Source organism: Bemisia tabaci, unplaced genomic scaffold (genome assembly GCF_918797505.1).
Source record: "Bemisia tabaci unplaced genomic scaffold, PGI_BMITA_v3".
Lineage (NCBI taxonomy): Eukaryota > Metazoa > Arthropoda > Insecta > Hemiptera > Aleyrodidae > Bemisia > Bemisia tabaci.
In genome coordinates this window covers 76,340-86,058 of record NW_027311784.1, presented here as the reverse complement: position 1 = coordinate 86,058, position 9,719 = coordinate 76,340, and the positions used below count along the sequence as shown (strand labels likewise).

Sequence of the window (9,719 nt, the reverse complement as noted above, 5' to 3'; positions counted from 1 at the left end):
ACTGCGCGACGAATTCTCCCGACAAATGCTTATAGGTTCGATAAAAAGATCGAAGGAAAGTCTTCCACACTCCATATATCCGTAACTGGAAGCTTTCACCAAAAAAGTTGTGAAACATTTAATTTTCAAAGAGACGGTGTCTCGACAATTGACAGCACATGATTCAATAATAACGAATCTTGGAAAATGGCGCTGATATAATTTTCCAGGGAGCAGTTGAGTCGCCAGAGCGGTTTTAACGCTTTTGACAGTAAAAAGGAAAACTTCGCGAAAAGCGTCAGCCATTCGTGCCCGTCCATCTTCCTCCAGAACATAAAATGACGTTTTTTACTAGCTGGGGCGTTAATATTTTCAGACTTTTTTGTCATTGAAGGGCTTTCGCTTTTTTACATCCCCTGAAAATTTTTACAGCACCGTCACAGTTCAATAAACCCATAAAAGGATCATCAACGTGTTTACCTTCTGTTTTCCCGCCACCGCTATAAAACTGAATCGCTGCTCCCGTAATTGGGGGATGGTTTTTTCTCCCTCGAGTTTAGATATCGACGAACCGTTCGGACGCACAGTGAAAATTTGAAGTTTTTATTGTTGTAGAATTTCAGTAAAAGTTTAAAAATGAGAATGCGTACACCAAAAGACGCTGGGCTTAAGTTTTAAAATTTATTACCTTGAATGAATTTCGGGCTTAGGTAACCCATCATCAGCAAGATTCAGAACAAAACACAACGATCTGGATTGAAAAAAATAATTATCGTTATCGTATCCTCATCACTGTGTTTTGTTTTGAATCTTGCTGAAGATGGGTTACCTAGGCCCGAAATGAATTCATGGTACATAAAATTTAAACCTAGCGTGTTTTGGTGTACACATTCTCTTTTACGATGATAGCACGCAAGATGCGCTTCTCCAGCTAAAAGTTTATCTTGATATTATTTTCGTAGCCTGTCGAAAGTCCTTGCTACAGTCCATAGAATATATGTACCGTAATACACTAATCCCTTGGAAATTGAGCCATTGCTACTATTTACAGTTTTAGAGGAGTGCTTAAAAAATGTTTTGGCATTCAAGTGACGCAACAACGTCAAACCAAACAAGAGTTTTGAAAGTTTGACGTTTGCAGTCGAAAGGAAGTAGTTTGAGACGTACTAGTTTGAAAATTTAATTTGCCTCATTAAGGCTCAAAATTTTGTGCTCTAAAATACAAAGTAAAGCCCTACATTGGCACAAATATGAACTGCGTCGCTCTCATCTTGTTCAATGGAGTGAAAGAGAGCGTTTTTCGTCGAAAAATCAAATTCCGAATTTGACCTAACTTGAGAAACCGAATGACTTGCCTCCTTGGACGGCCAATTTCGTGGGAAAAAAAAGGTAAAATGATGAAGTGAATCATATGTTACCGCGAAAATGTAATCTTTGATTTAATTTTTTTAGGAAATGTATTTTAACAGAGAAATGGTAGAGTTGCAGTATCGAAATTGAAAATACGAAACTTGACGTAGCTCGCAAACCAATAGTAGCTCAGCTGAGCCCTAATTTTCTGAGGATTACTTTCTGGATCCCCTGGATTCTGTGAAAACCGTGCAAGCTTTATAGTGACCTTCAAACAATGATCGATTGGAGGATAAAATTCGGAGAGCTCGCTGCCTTTTTCTTCTGATATAATTCATCTAGGTCTTTAAGTAATCACATAACGGAAGCTATGATTAAGACAGTGAGGCAATGAGGAATTTACAGTTGTATATTTATCGACTTATGCTGTGGATATTTCAACAGAAGTATTTGATAAAATAAATCAGTCATCCAAAGATCATCAAATCTAATGTTTTTCACCATTCAGACGATACATTACGGAACTTTCCAGACACAATATAGGAAAATCAGTAGAGTACATTGTACTTATTTTGTTTCTCAAATTACTTAAATTCTGATCTTGAAACAAATTCGAATACTCTAAAACAAATATTGAAAAGTAGGTAACTAAAACCATCGGTCAAATTTTTTTAAACGTAGTTTTTTGACGTCATCATTTCATTAAGAAACCTCATTCCAGTTTTCAGTTCAGGTCTGGATCCCCCAGCTGTATACCACTGCTTACATACCCGCTTAGATGGAGTTAATTTTAAATAAAGATTTAATCCGAATAAAAGTTAGGCCGCGTCCTCACGCATTGAGTTCCCGGAATTTTAGCGGAATAAGTAACAGCTATGTTATAACTTTTTCCGACTGCGCACAAAAAAGGGGCGGAAACCTATGCGCAGCTAAGAGTTCCGCGAAATTGTTCCGGTAAAGATCCGTGAGCCGTTGTGCATGCGGACAAGACCTTACGTTATGTGATAAGAGAGCTCTGTTCCTTTAGAAAAGAAGAATAAACAAGCGGGAAAGCTCTAATACGTGGGTATTAGAGAAGCGCTCAGCGGTGAGCGCAATTTTAATGAGTCCCAGATTTAATTTACTACCTATTAACTGAGTATGTTAAAATTTGCAATAATTAAAACATCTAAAATTGTGCTTCCTCCCCCACCCCCCGAAAAAAAATCCAAGATCCATAAGAAAAATAATGATCCATTACTTAAGTACCGAAATATTAATACATAAAAAATCCTCGATTTCTCATAAAAACAGAGAAAACTATTACGGCTCCAAAAAAATAACTTTTCTAGATCATTTGAAGAAAATGTATCAAAGATGAACGTATCACTTAACGAGGCCAAATTAATTGTTTTAATGATGCCCTAATTGGACACGTAAAAAATATTATAGGTAAATAAATGAACGAAATATAAATATTAATAGGTAAATGATGAGACAATAAACGAAATCAATCAACTGCAACTGATTGTGAGTACTGAAGGTAACTTTTCGCGAATCGAAGGCACCATGTGTCCGCTAGGTTGCAGCACACTACGCTAAAACCTTCTAATGACTCATGATCAGACACAACCTTTCCTATGTTTATTGTTTATGCTCTATGATACTCTGTCTTCGTGATAACAGGATTTCATACAATACAATAATCTAATACGTAATTACGTAAATAGAGAAAGAGAATTCTTGCAATACCAGAATTATAACCAGGGTAAACGGAAATTACATTCATTTTTTCCTCCTCATATTATGTTGAGCCTTAGTGAAAAATCTTTCCCACTTTCCTTCCGCAGTTTTCCTTCTGACAGCAAATTGTTAATCATGTTCTCCTGAAATCCTTGCTTTCATTTAGTAGATTCGGAATTTCTCATAAATTTCAGGAATTTAAATGCGTTTACAGAAATTTCTGGCCAACCAAAGGCAGAAGTTGCCTCTACGCCTTAATTTATAAAGGTAACTTACGTTCTGTGTAATTAATAAACCATGCTGGCCCAAATATCTGAAACCCTCTACTGTGATAACATTCGAATCAGTCACTGTTACAGGGACAGTAATATCTTCAATGTAATCTATAGGGATATTGTAGGTATAGGTATATCGTAACAAGTCAACAGTGAAACTAGCAGACCATGTATCTCGTTTGCGGTGCTTAAAAATCTCCGCTCCCATTTTATTCTTTTGACAGAGAACAAATCATTTTTCCTCCTTGGTTTTCACAGAGTTTTCTTTGCACAGAGAAGAAAAATTGCAGAAGTTTTTATAAATTGATGTTGGTTGGTTTTCCGTGTAAAGAAGAAAGTATGAAAGGAAGTCTACAACGTCGCAAACCGAGATACGGGGTCTGGTAATTCCACCGTCCAACTGTATTTTACAGAAATTACATTGTGAGTATGGAGCTAATCACTAGAATTACTATGCATAGATATGTACCTAGGATAAGGGTGGTTGCAACAGTATTTGTCATGAATGGTCCATGACACCTGCAGAAAAGATCGGTGGTTCCTGAGTGATGATAAGAGGACTCGTAGGTTTCGTTGAAACGCATGATTCTCATATGTATCTGTAGAGGTATAGAGTTTTGGCCTGCTGAGGAGTTGAGTAAATTAGGAGCCATTGCTCATAAGCTGATAAAGTTAGGAGGAAACACGATGAAACTGTAGAACTTTTGATACTTTGAGAATGTAAACAAAGACTCAACCTCAAAAATCTTTCACAATAATATTGTGTACTCAATTTCCAAAAACTCTATGGTTCATGAATTTTTTAATCAAAGGTAAGTAAAAGTTCTCCAACTGGATGAGAGATGGCCGTAGTGATCATTCGACGAAATTCTCTCTGAGCCATTTTACCTATTCATGGAATCAAGTAAATGTAGGTCCCCGTTTATTAGACGATGCGACGCATGAAAAAATGCCAGGCGAAAGCAGTATCTTTTGTTATTGTAAGTCATAAAATCAGGTTGTAGGTAAGAAAACTTCCTCACACATGGAGGTGATGTAACTTTCAACCTCATCTCCTACATAGTCTGGTGGAACACTTATTATCGTCTTACGGTAAGTAATGGAGAAACCTTGTTTTATCGTCTCAAAGCGAGTCCTTAAGGAAGGTTATTTACCCTCTTTACTGAAAAGTAGACAACAGGCCAGTTGAAATTTTGCTCTCATTGAGCGTTCAAATGTCTGTGTTAGGTCTGCGGAGATAACACATAAGGTGTCTTGCAATGAATCTGACGGAACCAAATTCACCAGAGAGTGAATGAGTAAATGAGTCATGAAACCTAGAATTTTTAGTACAAATAAGAGGCTAACACATACCTTTGTTATGGAGCAATGTGAGAGGTAGAATGTAGCGGTTTCAGAGTAGAGTGTTATAAGGAAGATTTATGAAACTGTCGGTGCCGCAAAAAATCTTAGACTTTGAAAGTACACAATTTTCTGCTACTTCAGATATCTCAGATTTTTTGACACCTAGTTAAACTCAATAATTAGAAGTTGTGAACTGACAGGGATGTGATGACGACATCGCTTTGAGAATAACAGATATTCTATGATCAAGGATACACTCGAGCGGTCCTTTTCATAATTTGCAGCGATGAGGTGGTGACAATTACGAAGGTACAAATCCCTGCGCTTGAGCTGCGCAAAATGCTCCAGTCGTTTATCTATGCTATTCAGCATAAAAATGCAAACCGTGTTGTAATTGGTGCTTGAGAACAACTGTGGTACACTAGTATAATGAAGCATTTTGCATGTATCGCAAATGGCAGATCTCCTACCTGACATACTTTAATTAACCCAAAAACACTAAAACAGTCTCTGAGGTAGCATGATAATTGGTCAAATAATTTCACAGCATTATACTTCAGAAACTTTCACAAACTTCACGAGGTGGGCAGAACGAGTCTGAAGACAAGACACGACATACTTTGAATAATTCCAAAATATTATGCTTCAAATTTCAGACAATTTCACAATCTTAAATTTCACAACACAATCTTAAACGAGGCGGATGGATTATGGAATTAATTATGGATGGAGGGAGATGGACGAAATATGAAAACACAAAGGAGTAAGCGAGACGCGAGAAGCAAATACGGGAGAGTAGTGTCATCTGAATCTGAATCGCGGCTATGTACCTACAGAAAATGAACATTGATCTTATTAAGCCAGAAGAGGGCCAAAGACGCCAAAACTCATGAACCAATCAGAGAAGGGCAAAAGGATGGCAATACTCTCCAGTACCTAGGTCAAAGACACATAACCTAGATGTAGGCGAATTCTACTAAGGTCTCCGAATAAGGTTATCACCGGTGGAAAAGTTTTCGGAAAACAGAACGCGAATCTTGAACTTTCAGAAGTAATTATAGGATAACTATAAACCGCATAGCAAAGAGAGTTTTAGGACTGTTATTTATTTCTTACGCTAATTTGCATTTAATCGTATTCACAGAGGCATAATGAGGTAATCAAAAAAAAAAAAAGTAAAAATGGCGTTTCGTGCATCGATGAGTTGGTGCGCCATTTGATCGCTTGAGCGCCCTACTATACTAGAGCTCTAGTGGCAAATCGAAATCAAAAAGCGCCGCCTATCGGCTGAGCGCTTAAAAGAGCAAATTTGAAACGAAGTTCAATGCTTTGTTTGACGTATGTGCAAGCGCATTTTGTTTACATTAAAACCCACGCGGAGTGAGTGAGAATAAGAGAGGCGTGTACTGCCGGCACGGCTTGCGAACAAAACGCCGTATGTACATTCAAGAGTTGCCTAATTTCTCCGGGTAAGAAATGTATTATTGAAAATCAGTATGCATATTTTTCTTGAAATTCACAGATATTTTAGATCATAATGCGAACATAATTTTCTGAAAAATTTGAAACAATGTATTCACCTATTTTCTGTAAAATTCGTTTTATATTTCAGGTAATATGGCATTGTTTGAAGGTTTATGCGGCGTTCTACCTTAGCTCGGCAGTGTACGAATGGTATGAGACGCATGGGGCAAACGAGAAATCAATTATGGCCGAAGATCAGTGGTGTGGCATGCTTTGCGATAAATCGATTGATCTGTTATTTAATCCTATGAAATAGGATCGATGAACAGGGTGGTCGCAGCGAAAACCTGAATAATCGAGTCTTTGCCATAGTTACTAATGAGGAAATATCGATAATCCATCATTCACACCATGGGCCACGCCACTGCGGAAGACGTAGCATACTTTCCAGCAAAATGATTCTTTACTAGTAACTGATATTTTACAAGGCATACTTCATCTGCTTTGAATTATCTGGTTAAAATTGGACTTACTTAATTGAAGTAAACTTAAGTTTTTGCTAAACGAAGATTCGGATTATCAAGCTTAAAAACTGCTTATTTCTCACGTATGAAGTATGTTTAAACTTTGTCAGCATATTCTTGTGCTTGCGTATAATTTTGATAAAAAAATTGGATGGGTACAATATTTATAGTGTCGCAATATAAATTATGAGTTTCAACTAATCAAAAGCAAAAATCGCACAAGTTTTTGAACTACTTAGGGGGCTACACCCTTTGAACGCTCTGCATACGGTCCAACCCTCCAAAACACCTCGCGAAACACGCAAAATAAAAACTCCGGCTCCTAGATGGGGCTTTTACGGTTTCCTCACCCATAACGCACGGTAGTGCTATTCAGCCCGTAATTACGGCTCCTGGAGCCGGAGTTTTTTTTTTAGTGCAGGCGTTACGCGTTACCTTTGTCTACTCAAAAAGTTGCTCATCAACCATCAGAGTCCGCGCCAACTAAATTTTTGCACTTTCAGACTGCGACAGAGGATCTGCCATCTTGCTTCTTGCATTTACGTCCCATGCAAAAATAACGTCAGACGATCCTCCGTTGCAGTCTGAAACTCCGCAAACTCAGTTAGCTCGCGAACTCAATTTTTTTTTTTTTTTTTTTTTATTTAATTTTGTAATTACACATATTGAATTACAACTTATATTACTAGACCTTACGAGTCTTTACAAATTTTCCTTTAAGCCTAATATAATAAAAAAGAAATAAACACCGCTTTATGGATTAAATTAATGAGAATGAAAATGAAGGATGAACAAATGAGATAGAAGTAAAATCCTGTAAAAAGCGGGAGAAAAACTAACTGATATTAACTATAATTATTCCTAGAACTAGATTCTAGAGAATTTTTCTACTAACTATGCTTTCGCCCTGTCAGTCGACTAAGACTGGTAAGGGCCAGAGGCACGAGCCTAACACCGACGGAAATGAGCTGTGCTCAACTCATGTGGTTTGCGTCTTTTTAACCTCCGGGTCTCGGAGCCCCAATCCAAAAGCGCTATTGCTTCGGGATTGGGGTGACCGCCCAGTCTCTCTTCATATCTATTGTACATACGTGAGATGTACATGTCCATCTCTTCGATCCCGAGCTCATCTCTAATATCGATGTTACGCTCGTACCACCTGGCCCCTGCCATTTGTCTGAGTATTTTATTTTGAATTGTCTCAATAATTTTGAGATTGGAACTGGCGGCACACGCCCAAATCTGGCAGCCGTATACCCAGATTGGCCTTAACATTGATTTATAAAGTAAAACTTTATTTTTTAGCTTTAATTTAGATCGCTTTCCGAGAAGCCATAGCATCTGTCTGTGCTTTAAGTCAATTTGCTTTTTCTTATTTAGAATATGCTCCTTCCATTTTAACTTACAGTCCATGGTAAGGCCGAGGTAAGGAGCCTTTTGCGCATGGGGAATAGCAATTTTATTTAGGATCACAGGGACATAAACATATGGTCTTAAGGTAAAGACCACGTTAACTGATTTGGTGGCGTTAAGCGCCGTGCGATCGCGCTCAGTCCAATCCTGGATGTCGTCCAGGCACTCTTGGATGTTAGTGACTGTCTCCTCATATGTGGGCGCGGAGGACGCAACGGCCGTGTCGTCCGCAAAGATCCCAATTTTCCCTTTTTTAGGTTTTGGTACGTCAGCTGTAAAGAGACTAAAGATTAGGGGGGAGAGTACTGAACCTTGAGGTACCCCTGCTCTTATTTTCCTAAATTCAGAGTAAGAGTCTTCAAATCGAACCCTAAAAGATCTATCTGCTAAGTAGGACATTATTAATTGCACGTGGTTCCCAGGCAAGAATTTAGAAAGTTTAAATGCCACTTTAGAATGCCAGACTTTGTCAAATGCCTGGGCGACATCCAAGAAAACTACATTACAAAACTGTTTCTCCTCTAGCGCCTTTTCAATATAAGAAGAGATCCGGTGTAATTGTTCTATTGTGCTATGTTTAGCCCTGAAACCAAACTGCTCATTAGGAAGTAACTTTTTCTTATTTACAATTGTCAGTAAACGTTTAATATATAACTTCTCGAAAAGTTTGCATATCAGGGGAAGTAAGGAGATAGGGCGGTACGAACTAGGGGCTGAAGGAGGTTTTCCGGATTTTAAAATAACAATCACCTCAGCCAATTTCCATTGACTAGGGATGTATTTCAATGACAATGCTGCATTAAAGAGTGCTTCTAATTTTTTGATTGCCGCAGGAGGAAGTTGCTTGAGGATAATTGCTGAGATAAGATCAAAACCTGGACTTTTCTTGATTTTTGTTTTATATTTAATTTCCTTGAAAATTTCGTCATATGTAATTTTGTTGATTTTTTCTGCAGGGAGAAAATTAATATTACCAACTTCTTCCTCTAGTTCGCATTCCTTCTCTGGAGATTCGCAGGGGTTAGGTTGAAATACTTTTTCAAGGTGATCGGCAATAGTATGGGCTTTTTCCTGGCTATTATTTGCCCATTCACCGTCCGGTTTTCTAATTGGGAAGCTAGCTAGGAAAGGACGTTTTAGGGATTTTGTCGCTTTCCAAAGGGTGTAATTATTAGCTTCGCTTGGGCTGAGATTAGCTACAAATTTTTCAAATTTTTCATTACGAAATTCATTAATACGTTTCTCCACTGCCTTGTTTAGTCTATTGTAGAGATTTTTATCAGATTCATGGTGAGTAATCCTTCTCCTCCTTCCCGCTTTGTTTTTACGGTCAATAAGGCTGAGTATTTCCTTTGGAAGAGTGCATTTATGATGAAAATTATTAAAAGTTCTAGCAACCGGCGTGCTTGCTTTTGCAGCCTCTTGGATGCTCGAAATTAATGACTCTGCCTCCTTATCAAGTGTGGAGCAGTCGTTTATTGAAGTTGAGTTATTAATACGGGAAGTTAATAATTCTCGAAATTTTTTCCAGTCTGTTTGAGTAGAAATTAGACAGGGTGGGCGTTTAACTAATACTGGAGTAGCAAATATAGATAAGAAAACCGGCACATGATCTTTTTTTCCCTCTAACACATTGCAAGAAGTTTTG

The 9,719-nt window shown here is 37.9% G+C and overlaps 1 long non-coding RNA gene across 1 annotated transcript; it reads left to right on the top strand.

Annotated features, from left to right (window-relative positions):
* Positions 1–2,359: 2,359 nt before the first annotated feature.
* Positions 2,360–5,822, top strand: LOC140225919 (uncharacterized). Its single transcript, XR_011900766.1, has 2 exons — positions 2,360–3,318; positions 5,327–5,822. It is a non-coding gene; the product is annotated as an uncharacterized lncRNA (long non-coding RNA).
* Positions 5,823–9,719: the final 3,897 nt, after the last annotated feature.